The 19,636-nt window shown below is 31.0% G+C and overlaps 1 long non-coding RNA gene across 1 annotated transcript; it reads left to right on the plus strand.

The window, feature by feature from the left end:
• The first annotated feature begins 12,534 nt into the window (after window positions 1-12,534).
• Window positions 12,535-16,087, plus strand: LOC145823507 (uncharacterized). Its single transcript, XR_014365792.1, has 5 exons — window positions 12,535-12,710; window positions 12,915-13,058; window positions 14,305-14,392; window positions 14,568-14,646; window positions 15,652-16,087. It is a non-coding gene; the product is annotated as an uncharacterized LOC145823507 (long non-coding RNA).
• Window positions 16,088-19,636: the final 3,549 nt, after the last annotated feature.

Here is a 19,636-nt window from a genome sequence, read left to right on the forward strand (position 1 = left end):
TGAATTTAAGTAGGAATCATATAGGAAAAAAAGGAAAGAAAAATGTGAAATAAATATTGGGAAGATAATGAAAAATGTGAATGAAAGATGAAATAAATTTTTTCTTCATTTCCTTCACATTTTCTCTTACATTTTCAAATCTCTATCAAAATTTAAGATTCAAAGGAACCAGAATGTGATGATTTTTAGTGAAAGCTTTTCTATTAACGATTTCAATAAAGGAAAAATAATCTACACAAAATTATATAAATTTTCATGAACTTATATAAGTAGTTTTGCAAAAATGCACGAGTTTAGCATAAATTCACATAATGACATAAGTTTTCATGAAATTATGAAAATTTGTGTTCAATTTATATATTTTTGTGTGATTACTTATATAAATTCATGAAAAATTTTATAATTTTCTATACAGTGTGTATTGCACACTGTAACATTTTCTAAAATTTTGTCCAGTTTACGTTCTTATCAACCAAACACCCAAAACAAAAAAAATAAATTTAATAGAAAAATGATTTGGACCACCACAGGAGCGCCCCCACGACCCCCTCTGGCTGTGATTGGCCAATTTTTATTTTTTATTTTTTATTCTCCTCTAATCACCAGCCCCCACGTGTGTGGGGGTGGTGGGGGTAGTGATTAGAGGGGGTCTCAATCACTTCTGTATTTAATATTTGTCTGTAATATCTAATTCAGGGCTGTTTTATTTTATTTTAATAATTGATAGTATTCAAATCCTAATTTTTGCTTCACAAAAACTCTCATATTATTATTGGGTCCAAATTGTAAGTATTAATTGCAATACCAAATTACTTCAAGGGACACAAAAGCAAAGTGGGAAGTTGTATACTTGGAGAGGGAGGGGGAAGAGAGATGGCCAAAAAAATAATAACAAGAAACAAATTTAATTATAAAAAATAATGTTAGAATGATCAATTTTTCACTCTAAGGCCTTGTTTATTTTGGAAGATAGATGGAGAATTGAGATTGAGATGGAGACGGAAATAAGACCTATTAATGTTGTGTTTATTTTGAGAGATGGAGAGAGAATTTATAATCATCTCCAGATTAGAATAGGCATTTGGGAGGGGATTAGGATGGAGACTTGAGACTTGGTATTAGAAAATAGTCCGTCCGACTATTTTTTATTTTTTATTTTTTTATTTTTTACATGTTGAGCATTTTTTCTTTTTTGAACATTAATGTTTAATTTTTTGTATTTTTTGTTAAGAAAAAAATATTTTTTTATTTGTTTTATTTTTTATTTTTTACATGTTGGGATTTTTTTAAACATTAATATTTAATGTTTTTGTATTTTTTTTATTTTTTTATATAAAAATAATTTAACAATCCTTATACCAGCAATTATCATCAAAATAAATATAATTTTACTTAATCTCCTTATTATTAATCCCTTCACTACAAATTCTCTCCATTCTATTTCTGAAATTCATTTCATCTAACTTGACACCTTACATATCATTTGGACGGTAAGACAGAAAGAAATTGTGCAAATAACGAACAAATGCAAGGATAGTGGGGACCAACGGGGTGCGGTTAAAGGGGGTGAGTTGAGTGTAGAGCAAAGGGGGTAATTGGCAGGGTCATGGCCATAAAAGCCCTTTCAATTTTTATTTTTTTTATATTTATTTTATATAGATATAGGATTGGTGAGATTAAAATAAAGGAATTCCACTAAAATTGTTGTGCCTGAAAGCTCATTTTCAAAAAGTTTTGGGATGGCTTCTAATTTGTGCTCTTGTGAAGTCTTTCATTTAATTTAAGTGAAACTTTGTATTTCTTTATATTGGGGGTATTTGGTGTAGATTATAGAGGGTGATTGTAACTTATTTTAATTTGAGAAGTTGTGTCAGACTGTTTGGTGCAACTTCTGCTTACAGCTTTTTAAGTATAAATAATTTAAATAAACTAAGGAAAACTGATTATTTAGAAGTTGTGGAAGGGATGCTTTTGATTTTAACTTTCTGATTATCAACTTTTTTGTTTGGGGTGTTCTAAATAAGTGCATTTTTAACTTTTTGGACTAAAAAGTTGAGGAAAAAAATATGATTGTTTGAGTTAATTTTTTGATTTTTTATGAAAAAATATGTATTAAAAAATTATATAAATCAGTGTGTAATAGAAGATTAGGAGTGTGAGTTGTACGGTTGTCCTATCTGCGCAGGTTGAATAGATGCTAAGAAGTAATTGTCCACTTTTTAGGCATTGCACCAAATGGTGTTGTTTGGCTCGTGGGGGCTATCACGGGTCTCGTTTTGATAATCTGAACCGTTCAATGTATAGAACTCGTCGTGTACTATATGCCAGAAAAAATTACGTTTATCGGATATCGATTGCTATCTGATCATATGTGTTTTTTTTTTCAATTGTTAATATAACACCATCCATTTTTTTTTACAAATCTGAGTTGATCATGTAGTTATCGATATCCGATCAATGTGATTTTTTACAGACACATAGTACTCGACGAGTTCTACACATTGAACGGTTCAGATTATCAAAACGGGAACCGTGATGGGCCCCCATGGGCCGAACATCAGTGTGTTAAAATTGCACCCCAACTGTGCAATTTTTCTTAAAAAACGCAGCATAGATCTGAACGGGTCAGATTGATGAGTTGTAATTTTGTGTGTAAAATTAATTTTTTAATTTTTTTTTTGTGAATAGTGATAACTTATTAACTTTTTGAGTAACTTTTTGACTTCTTTTCTTTTTTCAGACATGCCAAACTTGACCTTAACTTACAATAAGCTGCACTAAACACTCCCGTTATCTTATTGTATGTAATAAACTGCTCATAATATCCCTAATATCATTATTGTTAATTTCAAATATTTTTTTTTGATAATATATATTTTACACTTCTTTCTATACATTTTTTAAAATATTTTTGTTGAATTTGAATATACACCCTTTAAATACACCTGTGTATCATATATAAATTATGACATTTATAGTGCTGATTATTACAAATGTCATAACTAATTTTTTTTTAAATAAAAAAAACATTGATTTAATCATATAACCAAAAATCTTTTAGATCAAATCCCAAATATCATAATTGAGACATATGGTGTATTATAAAATTTTCTTATATTTATACTTTAAAAGACAATAAGGTTATTTTGATATTCATTATTTTAATCAGTGAAAATTATAGTTACTAATTGTTAAATTAACACTCTACGAATTAAACTCCTAATCTCTACATTCGAAGCATTTAAGCGCTACCACCATGCCACAAGAGCCATAGGCATGTTTGATATCCATTGTAACAGCATTGGAATTAAATTATCGTTATTTTAAATTGGACTAACATCAAAGGATTTTTGAACAAACAATTCACCAAAAATACGCCTTCTCATAAAAGTCCTTACGAACATGGTTTTGAAAATTGGACTGGATTCGACCGGTTGGTCCGGTCGGTTCGACTGATTCAACTGTCGACCGGTCAGGATTTCGGTTTGAATATACTCTCTAAACTGTTTGAAGCTAAAACCGGCCTATTTAGAGAGAATCAGGAAAACCGATAGTTGAATTGGTGAACCGATCGACCCAAAGACAGTTCGCCAAGTCGTTAAAATGGAAATTTTTGGTTTTTTTTTTTTATTTCTTCTAACTTTTTTTTTTAATATTCTTTCTTTCTTTCTTATTATATATATATATATATATATATATATATATATGGAATTGAGGTGGCTGCTGTGCGGGGGTGCACAGCAGCCACTACTGTGCAGCCAATTGGGCCCTTTTCAGGGTCCATTTTGATAATCCAAACCGTTCACATTTTAGAATACATCAAGTAGAACATACCTGTAAAAAATCAAGTTAATCGGATATCGTTTACCCATTCATCCACTCACATTTGTATTCAGTTTAATACTTTAAATTACAATTGTTATTTATTTTTGTAGATACAAATGTGAGTGGATGAATGTGAAAACGATATCCAATTAACTTGATTTTTTACGGTATGCTCTACTTGATGTATTCTAAAATGTAACGGTTTGGATTATCAAAATAGGCCCCGAAAAAGGCCCAATTGGCTGCACAGCAGTGGCTGCTGTGCACCCCCGCACAACAGCCACCCCAATTCCTATATATATATATGTATATATATTATTTGGAAACTCTCTTTTAAGGATCTCCTCTTATGAGGAATCCCATTAAGAGTTTGAAATTATTGTGAAAGTCTCTATCTATATATAAGAAAAAAATTCTTCTAAAAAAACTTAAGAAATTTATGTGAGATTCAATCAAATGTATTGGAGGGAGATTTGAAATTTTGATATCCCTCCAAAATTTTTGCTCTTCTTTCAATCAAATTATTTGAATTAAAATCATGTGAAGTGAATATTTAATATTTAATTTCCTCATTCAAAATTAAAATTAATAATATTTTAAAATATATTATTATATTTTTTAGTAAAAAAATATATTAGGAGAAATATTTAAAATAATTTAATATTTTTAATTTTTAATTTTATTACTTATATTTTTATTTAAATATAATTTTAATATATTTATTACGTCACGGTTCGATTCTAATTCAACCCGACAGTTGAATTGGTGACTTGTCCACCCGATCTGCTCACCGATCCGATTTTTAAAACATTGCTTATAAATTTCCCCTTACGAAAGTCATTTTTCATGAAGGACTTTAAAGTATAAGAAATTATGCCAAACGGGCCTGTGTTTGAATTTTATGTCTTTTATCTATAATAGTAATTTTGTCCAAGGGAACAATTATAAGCAAAAAGTAATACACATACAAAAAATAAAAAATAAAAAATAAAAAAATGGTGAGTATATAGAGAAAAAGTGTGGGCGTAAGTAAAAGTACCAATGCCAAAATAATTTGTTTGTTACAAAGAACCCCACAATTTAAAAAAATTACCTTGTACGAATGGGTTCCCTTATAAGAAATTCCAAAATTCATAATTTTAGTAGCCATATCAATCAACTATTGCATGCAATTATAATAATAGCTCTGAATTTCGTAGGGTTCCACATGAAATTTTTTATAATTACTCCTAACTAATTTGTTGCCACGTCACCAAATACAAATGGAATATTGTTAACAAGAAGACAACTTGAGAAGGCAAAAAAAAAAAACATTAGGACAGAACGTGACAAATATTTTATTTTGGAGCAAACATAAGGTTCTTTTGAGAAGTGTGTTATTAGTCATTTTTTAGTTTTTAACCTATTTTTAGTTATATCATCTTTCACATTTTTTACAAGTATTTTTAAAAAAATAAAAAAATTAATTTTTAACCATCTTTTCAAAATAACCCATAATAGCCATAGTATTAAGATTAACAAGAAGTTTACAGATTTTACCTAATGAGTGATTGTGCTCTTGCTTGTTCATGAAATGTTAATTAAATCTTAGTCGTTTAAGTTATGTAGATTACTCACACATGGAAGATTGAAACTATCTAATTATCTATTTATATTATTATTAAGTGAAGACTTAAATTAGTTTAGTGAAACTTTATTCTTCTCATGTCAAATGATAACTTTATATATGCTAAAATAAAAAAATATATATTATTATACATAGCGTAAGTAAGTTTTGAATTCAAAACTTTAGATTTCATTAAAAAAATATTTATTATTTAAGTAATATATATATTATGATATTAAATTTCTTATTAAATATTTTTATTATTAGTTATCTAAATTACGCAAGTATTACGTATGTCATCCGTTAGTATATATTTACATAAAGATAAAAAGACTCTTGAAATATTTACTTCTCCTTTCTTTTAATTTATTGTATTACACTCTCCAATAATTAAGATAAAATACAACTGTTAGATAAAAAATAAATAAATAAAAAGTACAGCTTGCTGACTCTTCCCTTTTGTTTTTTAAAAAAATATCAAAAATCAATATATAAGGTGCCGTTTGGTAACACTTACGTTTTTAATTTTTTATTTATATTTACAAAAATTTAAAATACTCAAATAAAAACTTGGTTGGTAAAACTTTTAATTTATAAATCAGTGGTCTCAGTTTATAAATTTGGCCAAAAAATGAAAACACAAAACATGTGTTTCCGTTTTGAGTTTTGAGTTTTTTTTTTTTTACCACCCAACACTAGCCACCACTCACCACCATTTTCCACCACCGTCTTCCGTCACCACCACCCACCACCACCTGCCACCACCACTTACCACACACTTGCCACCACCAGCCACCACCCGTCACCACCAGCCATCACCCACCTGCCACCGACTCACCACCACCACCCAACCCTCGCCGCCGCCGCCACCACCACCACCACCACCCATCTGCCATCCACCCGTTATTACTATCCACCGGCCGCCACCACCACCCGCCATCTACTTGCCACCACCACTCACCAGCCACCTGCCACCACCAGCCACCCACCACCATTAGCCACCTGCCACCCACTCGCCATCACTACCCACCACCCACTATCACCACCACCACCACCATCACCCACCACCCACCACCAGCCACCACCACCACTACCACCATCACCCACCACCCAACCGCCACCCACCTGTCACCACCACCCACTCGCTACCGCCTACCACCCGTTACCGTTACCCACCCACCCACCCACCACCTACCCGCCACCGCCCACAACCACCCATCATCTGCCACCCACCTGCTATCACCACCTACCACTACCCACTCGTTACCACCAACCACCAACCACCCGTCACCGTCACTCACCCACCCACCATCACCACCTGCCACTACCTACCACCACCCGCCATCCGCCACCCATTCGCTACCACCCGCCACCGTCACCCACCCACTCGCCACCACCACCCGCCATCCGCCGCCCACCTGCCACCACCACCACCACCACCACCACCACCACCCACTCTCTACCACCCACCACCCGCTACCGTCATCCATCCATCCACCACCACCACCTACCTGCCACCACCCACCACCACCAGCTACCCACCACCCACCGTCACCACTTTCCACCACCGTCTTCCACCGCCATTTGCCACCACTTGCCATTTCTCACTTTTTTTATATTTTTCAATTTTTTAAATATTTTGTCAATTACCAAACATGTTTGTAGTTTATGTTTTTCTAAAAATAAATAAAAAATAAATAAAAACTAATTTATAAATTTTTTATAAATATAAATTAAAAACGTAAACATCACCGCACACACCGTAAATAAATTTACAGTCATGCATTTAAAGCATCCAACACACTACACTTATTAATTTGGATAAATTTCCCATTATGATAGTATATTTGTTTAATGGGTTTGATTTTTTTTAAGTTATCATTTTAATTTAAGAGATTGTTTGATTTTGGTAGGCCAATTTTAGAATTGATTTTGATGATGCAAATCGTTATTTTTTTAAACTTTTGAGTAGAATATTTATACAAAAAATTAAGATGATTAGATATCAATAGTTATATGTTTAAATCATATTTATTTTTGAAAAATAGACGAGAAATATAATTTAAAAATAATTATTCATTTTTTTTAATATAAATTTGATTCAAACATATAGTTACTGATATCTGATTATTTTTATTTTTTACATGAATATTCTACTTAATGAGTCTTAAAAAGTGAATGTTTCGGACATCGAAACAAAAGCTACCACGGCTCTCTCAAATTTTCTCACGTTGAGATATAAACATGTGTGAAACTTAACTTTTAAAAATATGAATTGTTTCATGCGGATCTAAAAATTACATCCTTTCTCTTTGAATTTTTAATTACATAACGAATAACTCATTTTAAAATTGTAAAAGATAATTTATATTTTAAACAAATTTCAAAAATTGTACTCATAATTTTTTCTTAATTTTTGATTTTTTTTTTTTTTTTGGTGTCTGTTGCTCAATTTCCGTCAATTAATATCCCAAAATATTTCCTCAAATTCTATTTCTAATCCATCTTTGACATTTACATTGCGGCACCGTTTGGAGAGGAGCACCGACAGCAAATCCTGCTGTGCAGCAGGGTACCCCTCCTCCAGAAAGGTATACAAAAATGATTAATAAATGCAACTAATTTTGCGATTTTATGTGAATCTGAGGGATCCAATCATACATTTAATTAGTGCGGTGACAACCAACACACACTTTGGAAAGCAGGCACATTGAAAAGCAAAAGTAGCTATCAAAAAACAAGAGGAAAGTGAAACTAGAAGAATATTATTACATGTATTAATTAGTTTATTAATTAATATATTAACAGATGATAAAAGTGTAAATTTGTAGAGCATCTTTAGCCTTTGTTTAGGAAGATAGGTTTTGAGTTTTTTTTGATTAAAATAGTCACAAAAAAATAAAATAATTTTTTTAACTTAATAAGACAAAATATCACATCTAATTTATAATCATTACATTCTTTCTCTCACAAAAATTTAAAAAGTCAAAAAGCCTATCGCAAATGAGATTTTTTAATCCCAAATTAAATAACTAAAAAGTCAAAAAATTAAAAAACTAATCCACTTCCTAAATGAACCCTTAGTAGGTTCTTTAATTGCCATTAGTGTCAACACATACAACAGTTTATTTTATCAGAGGAATTAAAAAAATAACAATAAAAATAAAAAATAAAACAGTTAACAAGCAAACTTTATCTTATTATTTTCAATGAGTATGTTAAATTGTTTATTAACTTTTAAAACTGCCACATTCTAGAGTGAGGAGGGAAAGAATTGATTAATTTTTGTTTTAATTTTTTGTAATTCTTTAATTATTATTTTTCTTCTTTGCATACTCTCTTAATATAAACTTTAAAACACACTTTATTTACTCACTCACTTTTCTAAATTAATAAACACTTAATAAATAAAATATAATTTTTTTTAACACATAAATTTAAAGAATTCATTAGAAACGCTCTTAATTTTGGATGGATAATTTAAGCGACAGCATTATTGTTGCCTTCTTGTACTCTTTGTAGTATACTTTGGGAGATGAAGTGGTATATTTTTTTGTCTTAAATAGCACATCTTTTTTTTTTTTTGGTGTTCTTCAGCTTGCTTAGAAGATATTTATTCAATTATTTTGGTGATGACTTTTCTCTTTTTTTTAGATAGGAATGAGTTTTCTCTTGTTATATTATGATTTGTTAAAATTAATCTATTCTGCAATTTCTGTGTTTCTTATAATTTATCCGTGTAAAAATTAGATTTCATTACCATAAATATACTTTAGTGTTATCCCAGGTAGGCAACCCAAGAGGGGGGTAAATTGGATTATTAAAAATTTTACAATATTAAAATTAACATAATATTCAGAATTTTAACAAATAAAAACAAATAGAATAATAATTATCAATATAAAAGTAAGAGAGATAGGGAGAGGAAATCAAACACTGAGATTTTATAGTAGTTTGGCATGCCAGGCCTACGTCCACTCTCCAAGAAACCTCCTTGAGAATTTCTTTACTATCAATTGAATAAATACACCACCAAGCTTGTGGATTTGGCACAAGACTTACTCTTATCTACTGAGCCTCACTCAACAATAAATGTCCCACCCATACAAAATCTCTCACAAAAATAATGAATAAAAATAAGTGGTACTTAAATCCTCTCTTACAACAATTCTCTCACAAAGAGTAGATATGAAAGTGTAAGATCAAAAGTTACACTTAGAACTGAAAGTGAAGGAATAGAATACAATATTCTCAAAAATTTGGAGCACACAGAAATTTTTCTCTTCAAGTTCTTGATTTTTCTCCATACACAACACTTTTATTTATACACAAAAATTATACCCGTTGGAGGTAAGACGCTTCTTGCTGACGTCATGGATGACATCTATTTGTTTCAACTTTTCATCATGAGGCATCCTTTGTTTCAACTTTTCATCATGAGCAGCGCTGCAAACGAACCGAGTCGAGCCGAGCTTTGCTGAACTCGAGCTCGGCTCGTTTACTTATCGACCTTATTTATTGAGCTCTAGCTCGGCTCAATAAAGAACTAGGCTCGAGCTCGGCTCGGCTCATTAATTTTAATGAAACTCAAGCTCGACTCGGCTCGGCGCGGCGCGATAATTTTTTTTAATATTATTTATATTATTTAAGTATAAATATTTTTTAAAAAATATTATTTATATTATTTAATATATAAAAAATGTATTTATATTATTATTTTTATATATATTTATATATTATTTAATATATAAATAATATATTTATTATATAATTTAAATAAAGATAAACGAGCCGAGTTTATGCGAGCTCGAGTTCTGCTCGTTTACTAAATGAGCCGAGCCCTTAACGAGCCGAGCTGAGCCGAGCTTGTTCATGAATAGCTCGGTTCATTTGCAGCCCTTCATGAGACATTTTTTCCTTTTGTCAAACATAGTGGCGGAATTTGAACAAAACTCACAAACATGTGGGTTTTGACTAATATATATAGTGTATATATATATATATATATATATATATATATATATATATATGAGGAAAAAAAAAATCCTGCAAAGTCCACATTAATTTATATAAAGATGCAACTTTAACATTCAAATTCAAATTTCAACATGTGAATTAAAATTCAATATGCTGCAATTTTGCAACCATTTCTTTGTGTATTATATCATGTATGATTTTTCACATGCTAATAATTAATGTTTCCATATGCTAATATTCAATGTTTCCACACACTAATATATATGATACAATCAATGTTGTGTAAAATATAATTGCTTCCGTGATGTATGCTATTATATGCATTATATATGTAATGTTATATATATAATGGTCTAATCAAATATTTGCATACACAGAAAAAATCTCTTTAAATAATATTTATGATGGATTTGAAAATATATGTCATCTTTAAAATATTGTATATGTTGTAGAGATTTTAAACTAAATATATCCTACCACTCCATATCAATTTTGTCAAGACGACCCATCAATATCAAGTTTGTCAAAATAATACAACTAATCAATTTGTCAAAAGATGAATAGTAATCAGTCTTATTTTTCAAAAAGTGAATAGTAAAGTTTTCAAAATATTTCTATTTAAATAATAGTTATAAAAAAATATATCATACAACTTATATTTTAAACAGATAATATTTTCTGTCAAATAAAGTTTTCAAATAATATTTTAGACATCATCAAAATTAAATAATATGATTAACACTTAATTTAAAAAATCACATAAAAATTCAGAAAAATTACAAAAACAGACCCTAGAGTTTAAGCACTACAAGAATCTGCACTTTTAGCGACCACTTTCCGCGACCAATATAAAAGTTGGTAGCTAAAAGTTACCTTTTGGCGACCAAATATTAATTAGTCGCAAATGATCAGTATTTTTGGCGACCAAATATGAGTTGGTCGCAGAAGGTCATATTTGGCGACCAAAAAATGAGTTGGTCACAGAAAGTGGTATGCTTTTGGCGACCAACTACAAATTTGGTAGCAGAAGGTCACATTTTGGCGACCAAAAAATAAGTTGGTCACGGAAGATAAAAAATAAGTTGGCTGTGGAATTGGCGACCAAAATTTTAGTCGCCAAAAACTTATTTTTCCCGACCAAAAATATTTTAGTTGCCGTATATTGAGTTTTGGCTACTAAAACAATTTAGTTGCCGAATGGAAAATAAAAAATTAATTTTTTTCTTTGGCGACCAAAAATTTGGTCGCCAAAAACTTATTTTCAGCAACCAAAAAAAAATATTAGCCGCCAAATTAGTACTTGTAGCGACTAATATTTTAGTCGCCGTTGATTGAGATTTGGCGACTAAAAAAGTTTGTCGGCGAAGATACATTTTCTGTGACTAATCTACTCTTTTGGTTGCCAAAAGTTTGGGAGGGAAATTTGAAACGTGGAGGCGGGAATTGGAATTTTTTTTGTGACAAAAAAATTTGGTCGCCGATTGTAAAATGACGTCGTTTTGTACTAGGAAAACATGATTTTTTTTTTTTAAAAAAAACCCTATATTTTCACGGCATACAAAAATATGTTATAAAATATTTGCACTTAAAACAACATATATTTCATGTCGTAAAATATTAAATTATATATATTTTTTGAATTTAGTGATTTTTTTTTTGAAAAATTAAAAAATATTTTCCTTCTAAGTATATTTAAATTATTTGAATTTAAAAAGTTTAGAAAAAAATTATTTAAAAACTTACTCCACGCTCCCTCTCATTCTAGATCCATATCTATTTTTGTCCCAACCACCTCATTCTCTAGAGAAATTATATTTTAATTATAAATAATAAAAAAAATTCTAAACATTCTTAAATATTTATAAATTTCTAATAGATATGACAAATTTTTATTTTTTTTTCCAATAAACTAGATATTCTAGTTATAATCTAGATTTTTTAATAATACAAAAATAATTTATAAACTTATACTTAAATCTTTTTTTCTAAAATTTTCAACTCCAAATTTTTTTATTTATTAATATTGTTAAAATTACACATTCTTTACATCCAGATTTTTTTTATTAATATTATCATTTGTTTTTTTTAACAGATTTATTAGCAATCTGTTAGCTCCCACATTTTCATTTTCTCCTCTCTCATCTCTCTTTGAAATAGGTGTGAGACAAGTGAACAAACAACACCGAACCACTCTCACTCTCTCTCTCTCTTTCTCGTCTTTGCGTTCGATTCGAACCCTAGGCACATTGAATCAATCATTCGGAGTCTCTCTTGGATCTTCAATCAATGGTGTCTTGATCTGGTAATCAATATCTTGCTCTTTATTTCGTTCTTGATTTTTCACATGTTTGGTTGCTGAGAAATAATCATTCGGAGTCTCTCTCGGTTCTTCAATCAATGGCGTCTTTATTTCTTTCTATATCATATTTGATTTGTCACGATTCGAGATAATCTGAGTGTGCCCTTATGAGTTTTTATCATCGCTTTGAATCGGATGGGATGCTAGGGAAATTTGAATTCGATCTCTCATTCCCCAAATTCGCTCACGACTTTGTGTTCTATTTGCTCTCGCTTGCACTGTGCTGCTTTGCTCCCCTCCACTGGGGATTCTGGAGCTCTGTCGCCTGATGCCATAATTTTCAATGTCGAAGTAATCACTCTCTCTCTCTCTCTCTCAGTTGCTCTCTGCTTCTTCTTTTTTGTTTTTGTTTTTGTTTTTGTTTTTGTTTTCGAAATGAAATGAAATGTTATGCTCTATGTGTTTGGTTATTGCAAAATGTTCCATATATTTATGAAAGGGGAAATCAGTGTCCAGTGTAAATTTAGGAAGGGAAAAAAAAAAAAATTTACATATTATTGCAAAAAGTTGTTATGATTTATATGATGACTTAATTTTCTGATTGGTTACGATTTAGTTGATAATGTTAATTGGGAGAGTATTGACTGATGGTTTCCGTGACAAAGTATTGCTTGAGGAAACCTATGTCTTGTTACCTATGGTTGGATTTGTGAAGATTTTAGGGTTAGGGCTATATTAGGTAGGACCTTAGGAGAAAGCTTCTAGTCTTTCTAAATGGAAAAGGGTGAAAATTGGCTTGGTTTGATGGATAATAGCTAATTTGCTGCTTTGAAGTATAAAATCAAATGCTAAAGTTATTAGGGTTAATTAGCGCTCAATAGGCTAAGGTCTTGGAGTTGAGAGGTGCTGTTTTGGGGCTGCAAATAGTGCCCTGAGAAAAATAACCTGTTGGTTTAGTGGCAGGAAGAAGAACCATTTGTATATCCAGTCTAGAATTCCTTGGAAATTACTCGAGTCTGTGTAATGTATCGCACAGTTTCAAACACGAATTCTCTCAATCTAACTCATCTATTAACTAGAATTATTACATAGATACTAGACTTTTTCTAATTTTTCTAGGATTAATACATGAAAACTATAAAGTTCTGGCCATTCAAACATTTTGGACCTAAATAAAATCACATGTAATGATTCGATAACATTCTTGACACATGAGATCCATAGGCTTCATCTAGAACCCTTATCCAAATTATTTTTTTAAAACACATTTGCCTTAGATTACTTTACTAAAACCTAATAAAAACTGAAAAGGAAGCTATCCAGTAGCATACTAACCTATAAATTTCATAAAATGAAGACTCAACTTAACCTTAAACTCCATTAGAAGATTCCCTACATATGCTCCATGTAATTCTTTATTTTGTTGGAATCCATGTGAAATTTCAGATTTACCCTTTTCTTCATATGCTCTACATCTTTCTTGTTGCTTGCATATCTCTTGTTGTGTATGTTGATGGTTTGGTAACATGGCCTTCTTTCTGTAAGAGTTTACTGTAATTGCATATGGGATAAGGAAAAATAGTGGTTTGTGCAATAGGTACCAGCATGATTGGCTCAAGACGTCAGCAAGCTCTCTGCAACTCTGGGAAAAGGCTCCTCTTGAACCATATACTCTGCAAAAACCTGTAAGTTATATAAAACCAGTTGTGAAAAACAATTTTTTAACACATTTTCATTATGATTTCTTTATATTCACCACTCAAGAGATCCTACTAAGTGGTGTTGAACATTTTTTTATTTCCCAAGTGATTCTACAATGTTTTATTTTTATTTTTTCTAATTCTTCATTAAATGTTGCAGATGACTTAGTATGTTGTATGTCCAGACATTGATCCCCTTACTACCGCTGTTGCGGACTTTTTTCAGCAACTTGGCACTGGTTAGTGTGATAAAAGAGCTACATTTGTGCTTAAGTATTAGTGGTTGAATGTATGTAGACTAAATTAAATTTCAGTATTTTTTTTTTGTTTCTTTAAATGAGAGAGAGGGCCATGTCATAGTCCTCTCAGCATCTTGTCTAAGGGGTCAAGTCTTAACCAAAAATACGTTAAATTTGCATGATGGATATTTTCATCATGTGAAGATGTGTCATGAATTAAATCTTACAAATAATTCATGAAGAAGTGTGATGAATTTCCCAGCCAAATTCATGGAATTTAGGCCTATTTCAGGCCATTGGATATTTTGTAGTTGCTCTATGACCATTATCTAAACTAAAATTATTTTTCATGGATTGCAATTCAATTTGATGACAGACATGTTCTCACACAGCTTGGCCCCTCAAAGAATTGTGACAATGTTTAAATAAATAATTTGATTATTGTTATGTGACTATAAATAACCAGATGTGCTTTGACAAGATGGCATTAAAGAATTTGGATTGAGGCTTTGACAAGTATGGTTTAACAAAAGATATGGTTGACACCTAAGAAGGAGCAACTCCAGTGGGCTTGTATAATGGTTGCTATTGCCAAATTATATGGTGGCTGCACCTAAGAAATCCTCTCTAGTGGCTTGCCAAAAGGTCTATTAAAAACTTATATTGCCAAATCTTGTGCATCATTTGTGCCAACTCAACTTACCCAAGAGAGGTTTTTGATCCAATGGTCTGGATGTGAGACATCCATTGGACAGAATTAAGCAATGATCTAGATGTGCCAAAATGGCATTTGCACCATTAGAACAACATTGCTTAAAAAATGTTTTTTTACTATTTAAAGCATTTGATTGAATGTATTAGTTGAGGGCATTAATATTACCAAATGAATCGAGTTTGGACTTAATTGAATACATTGTTCTGCCTATTTTCTAAAACTTATGCGTTTGGGACAGTTGGTGATGAAAAAATTTGGTCTTTGTTCTTTTTTGTCATCAATCTTTCAAGGTCTATGAGAGATCTCCGTCAGGTTTTGGTGCTAGCCCAAATGCAGCTGCTGCTGCTCAGTTTGTGAGAACTGAAATGCTTCGAAGTGGCTATTTCATTCGGCCATGCAAGGGTGGAGGGTCAATTATTCATAAAGTTGATATGTTAGTTTGGATCAGCTGCCAAGCAAGTTGATATGTTAAATCATTAAAGAAGGTGAAAGGCTTCAAGTTTTGTGTCATGTTGGACTTCAAAGGGGATATAGCTTTTGAGAAGACATGCTTACTAAATTCAATTTGACTTGAATATGCCCTGTGCTACATTGCGGTTACATATTTTCATCTTTATTTTAAATGGAATTCAATTATTGTTTGATGATTTAGTGAAGTTACAAGAAAGGAAATTTGTTAATTATTGTTCCTAAGCTTTTTCTTTTTTAAATGTTATTGTTCCTTAATTGTGGTTGGGTTGAATGAATTTTGTTTGATATTGGATTGAAAGTTTATAAACAAAAATTGATTGTTCTCAAAAAAAAGAAAAAAAAAAAGGAAAGAGATTTGGCGACTACAAAATTGGTCGGTAAATTTTACACTTTTGCGACTAAAATCATTGGTCGGCAATTCCTTACCTTTGGCGACTAAATTGTCAGTCGGCGATTCCTTGACTTTTGGTGACTAATCTGTTTGGTCGTGGAATGTGACAATTGGCGATTAAGATATTTGGTCGGGAAAATATCACTTTTTGCGACCAAAGTGTTTTAGTGACAAAATGGATTAGTCGCAGTAATGATATATTTAGCGACAAAAAATTTAGTCGGCAAATTCAACTTTTCCCGACCAATAAAAATTTTGGTCGCGAATTACTTTTGCTGACCCTCAATTGGCGTTCAAAGTAGCGACCAAAAAATTTGGTCGCGGATAACTTTTGTTGACTAAAAATGGGCTTTTAGCGACCAATTTTTTGGTCGGCAAAAGTGTTATTTATTGTAGTGAAGCCTTGTAATAAAATAAACGAGAATTTTTTTTTAAGGTCTCTAATATTAAGATTTTATAATATAAAAGACATACAATATTTTCATAGTAGTTAAGGTCCCTCAATATTTTTATAGAGAAAATTCGACTCAAAGAAATTTTGTCTGATTTAGAGAAATTTTGCCCCGACTCAGAGAAATTTTAATTTTCAAAAATTGAAATTTTTCGGAGTCTGGCAAAATTTCTGAGTTTAATTTTCTTTGTGAAAATGTTGAGGGATCATAGCTAATGAAAAAAATATCTTGGACCTCTCCTACTACTCAAAGTTAGAGAGAGGTATTTCACTAATTTTTCCTAAAATAAATCTTAAGTTTTAATTTTGTCAATTTAAATATTAATCTTATGATGTGTTTTCAATTTAAATTATTTTCCTATTTCCGTTAACCTAGAGAAAAATAATATTTTAGCTATTAAACTTAATGTAGATATACTTTTATGTCTAAAATATCATTTTTCATGAAGCTTAATTACTAAAATATTATTTTTTTTGTTGATTTTACTTAACAATAATAGACACCGGTTAGATTGAAAACTGAAAACAAATTAAAAAATTATTATTTAAATTAATAAAATAAAAAATTTATTTTATTATAACTGTCAAACTGCGAGAGTTTTTTTTTTTTTTGCAAAAAATTCCCTTGTACATTTGTTATTTTATTTTGTACATAGTTTTACTTTTTTTTTTATCATTGATTTATATTTGTGAGGTAATATCTATTTTTCTCAACAACACATTATTGTTTAATAAACTACATGTATTTGGAAAGAGATAAGAAAGAGTAGTTTGCCCGCAAAATTGACCAACAGGGTCAATGATCTTGGGGCCAAAAAGTGGGGACTTTGTCTAGCTTTCTTTCTTGTTGTTCATTTTCGTTAAAAGCACAACTCCCTTGTTTTCTCATATTGTTAAAGATAAATTAAAAATATATTATTTGAGGTTTATTAAATTTTTAATTTTTTGGTTCACTTTTAAAAACTTACATCTTAGCTTTTAAGTTTTTTAATCTTATAACAAATGGTTCCTGTTAATTAATTAATTATTAAATCAAATTAACAAAGTGTGGACATATTATTTTTTTCCTTCAAAAATACCTATATTAAACTTTTATAAAGTTAAACACTTTATTATTATTTTTTCTTATTCCTGGTTTTTTCTTAACTAGTAACACCACCTGGCCTAATCATTGCACCACCCTCTTCCACTATCAATCAACGCCATCATTATTGTTATCTACAAACATTTTGTGTGGTTGATGAGGGTTATAAAATATAGTAGAGGTGTAGAGAGGGATTTGTTGGTGGGCAGATAAAAATGAAGATAATATAATAATTTCATTTGGCTATTAAAAAATATGTGAATAATTTTATTTCTTTTATTAGCTCAATTGTAGAAAAAATTCTACGATATTTGTATATTTCAAAAACGTGAAGGAGAAATTCATATTTTTGACAAATATCAAGGTGTATTTATAATTTACTTATTTTTTACGAACAAATCCACTTTTACTTTGTTGTGATATAATTTTGAAAATTTTGCCTCTTTATAATTAAAAAATAACCAAATAACTCTAGGGAGGTCCATAGACATGTTTTGCTCTGTTCACAAACTCACTAAAAAAAATTTAATTATAATTTATCTTAAAATTAAAATATCAAAATACTCTTATTTATCTTATCCAAACCCTAATCCACAACCCCTTCCTTGGCATGGCCGACCTTCCCCACCCCTTCCTCCGACAACATCAATCCTCCCAAATCCTTTTCCAATGTTGTAGTCCCTCAACCTCTTCTTCTTCAACATTGCACTCCACCTAAGCCTAGTAGACTGTGTGCACCACTATCTTCAAACCCTAACCATTCTTTCTCATTGTTTAGACTAGCAACATCGAAACGAATCGCCATTGTTCAAATATCAACCATTGAACTAATAGTTTTTGTTTAGATATTAACCATTGAACCAATAGTATTTGCTTGGATATCAACCATCTAATCGATTTGTATTCTTGCGGTGATGATGACAAGGTTTGTAGAGGTGAGGTTCATAACAGTAGCCTAGGGGTGCTCACAGGTTCGGTTCGGACAAGTTGGTATGCCACTCGCCAACCAATTGAATGGTATCAAGTTGGGAAAACTGTGGCTGATCAGACAGACTTTGAAAATCGATCTAACAAGTTTATTGGGTTGATGAGTGGGGATGAGTTGGATTGGTAGTTTCAACCTTAAATGTTTTGGACATTCTTTGGGCCTATTTTTCCATTATTATTTTTTTTTTGGTTTTTTACTGGCTGGTCCTACCTTTTACACTTATTCCCCTCTTAGTCTTGAGTTTTACTCTTGTGCACCAACAGGTCCTGACCCTTTTTTTTGGGTACCGTTTTATCCCTCCCCTGTTTTGGTGCGTTTCTGTTTGGATTTTTCATCAAAATATTGTGTTGTGAGTATGGGTTTGTGATTTGGATTTCTGTGGAACTTCATGATTTGCTAATGTATTATTGTGGAGCTTTGTGATTTGTGATTTCGCGCTTGGTGTATGTTCACGATTTGTGATTTGCGATTGCATGCTTGGTGAATCTTTCTATTTACGATTTTGCGTTTGGTGTATAGTTACATTTTCTGATTTGTGATGTTGTGGAGTTGGGTTGACTGGTATGTTTGATTTTGATTTCAATTTCAATGTTTTGGTTCTTTTTAGTTTGAGTTGGTGATTTTGATTTTGTTGTGATATTGTTGTTACTCTGTTTGTTTCTGTTGCGATTGAATTTGTATTTTGATCATGATATTGAAAGTTTTGAGATATGTATATGTAAAGAATTTGAGCTTTTTCTTTTTTTTGGTTACGAAATTGTCTTGATTGAACACAGGTGCTAGTTTGTTATTTTATACAGTGATAATTTTATCATTGAGTATTTTGGGGGTGTTGTTGGATTAACTTTTTCAATAGTGATAAATTTATCAGTGAGTATGGGAATAGGAGA

This window comes from Camellia sinensis, chromosome 4, assembly GCF_055761805.1.
Source record: "Camellia sinensis isolate YWXY chromosome 4, ASM5576180v1, whole genome shotgun sequence".
NCBI lineage: Eukaryota > Viridiplantae > Streptophyta > Magnoliopsida > Ericales > Theaceae > Camellia > Camellia sinensis.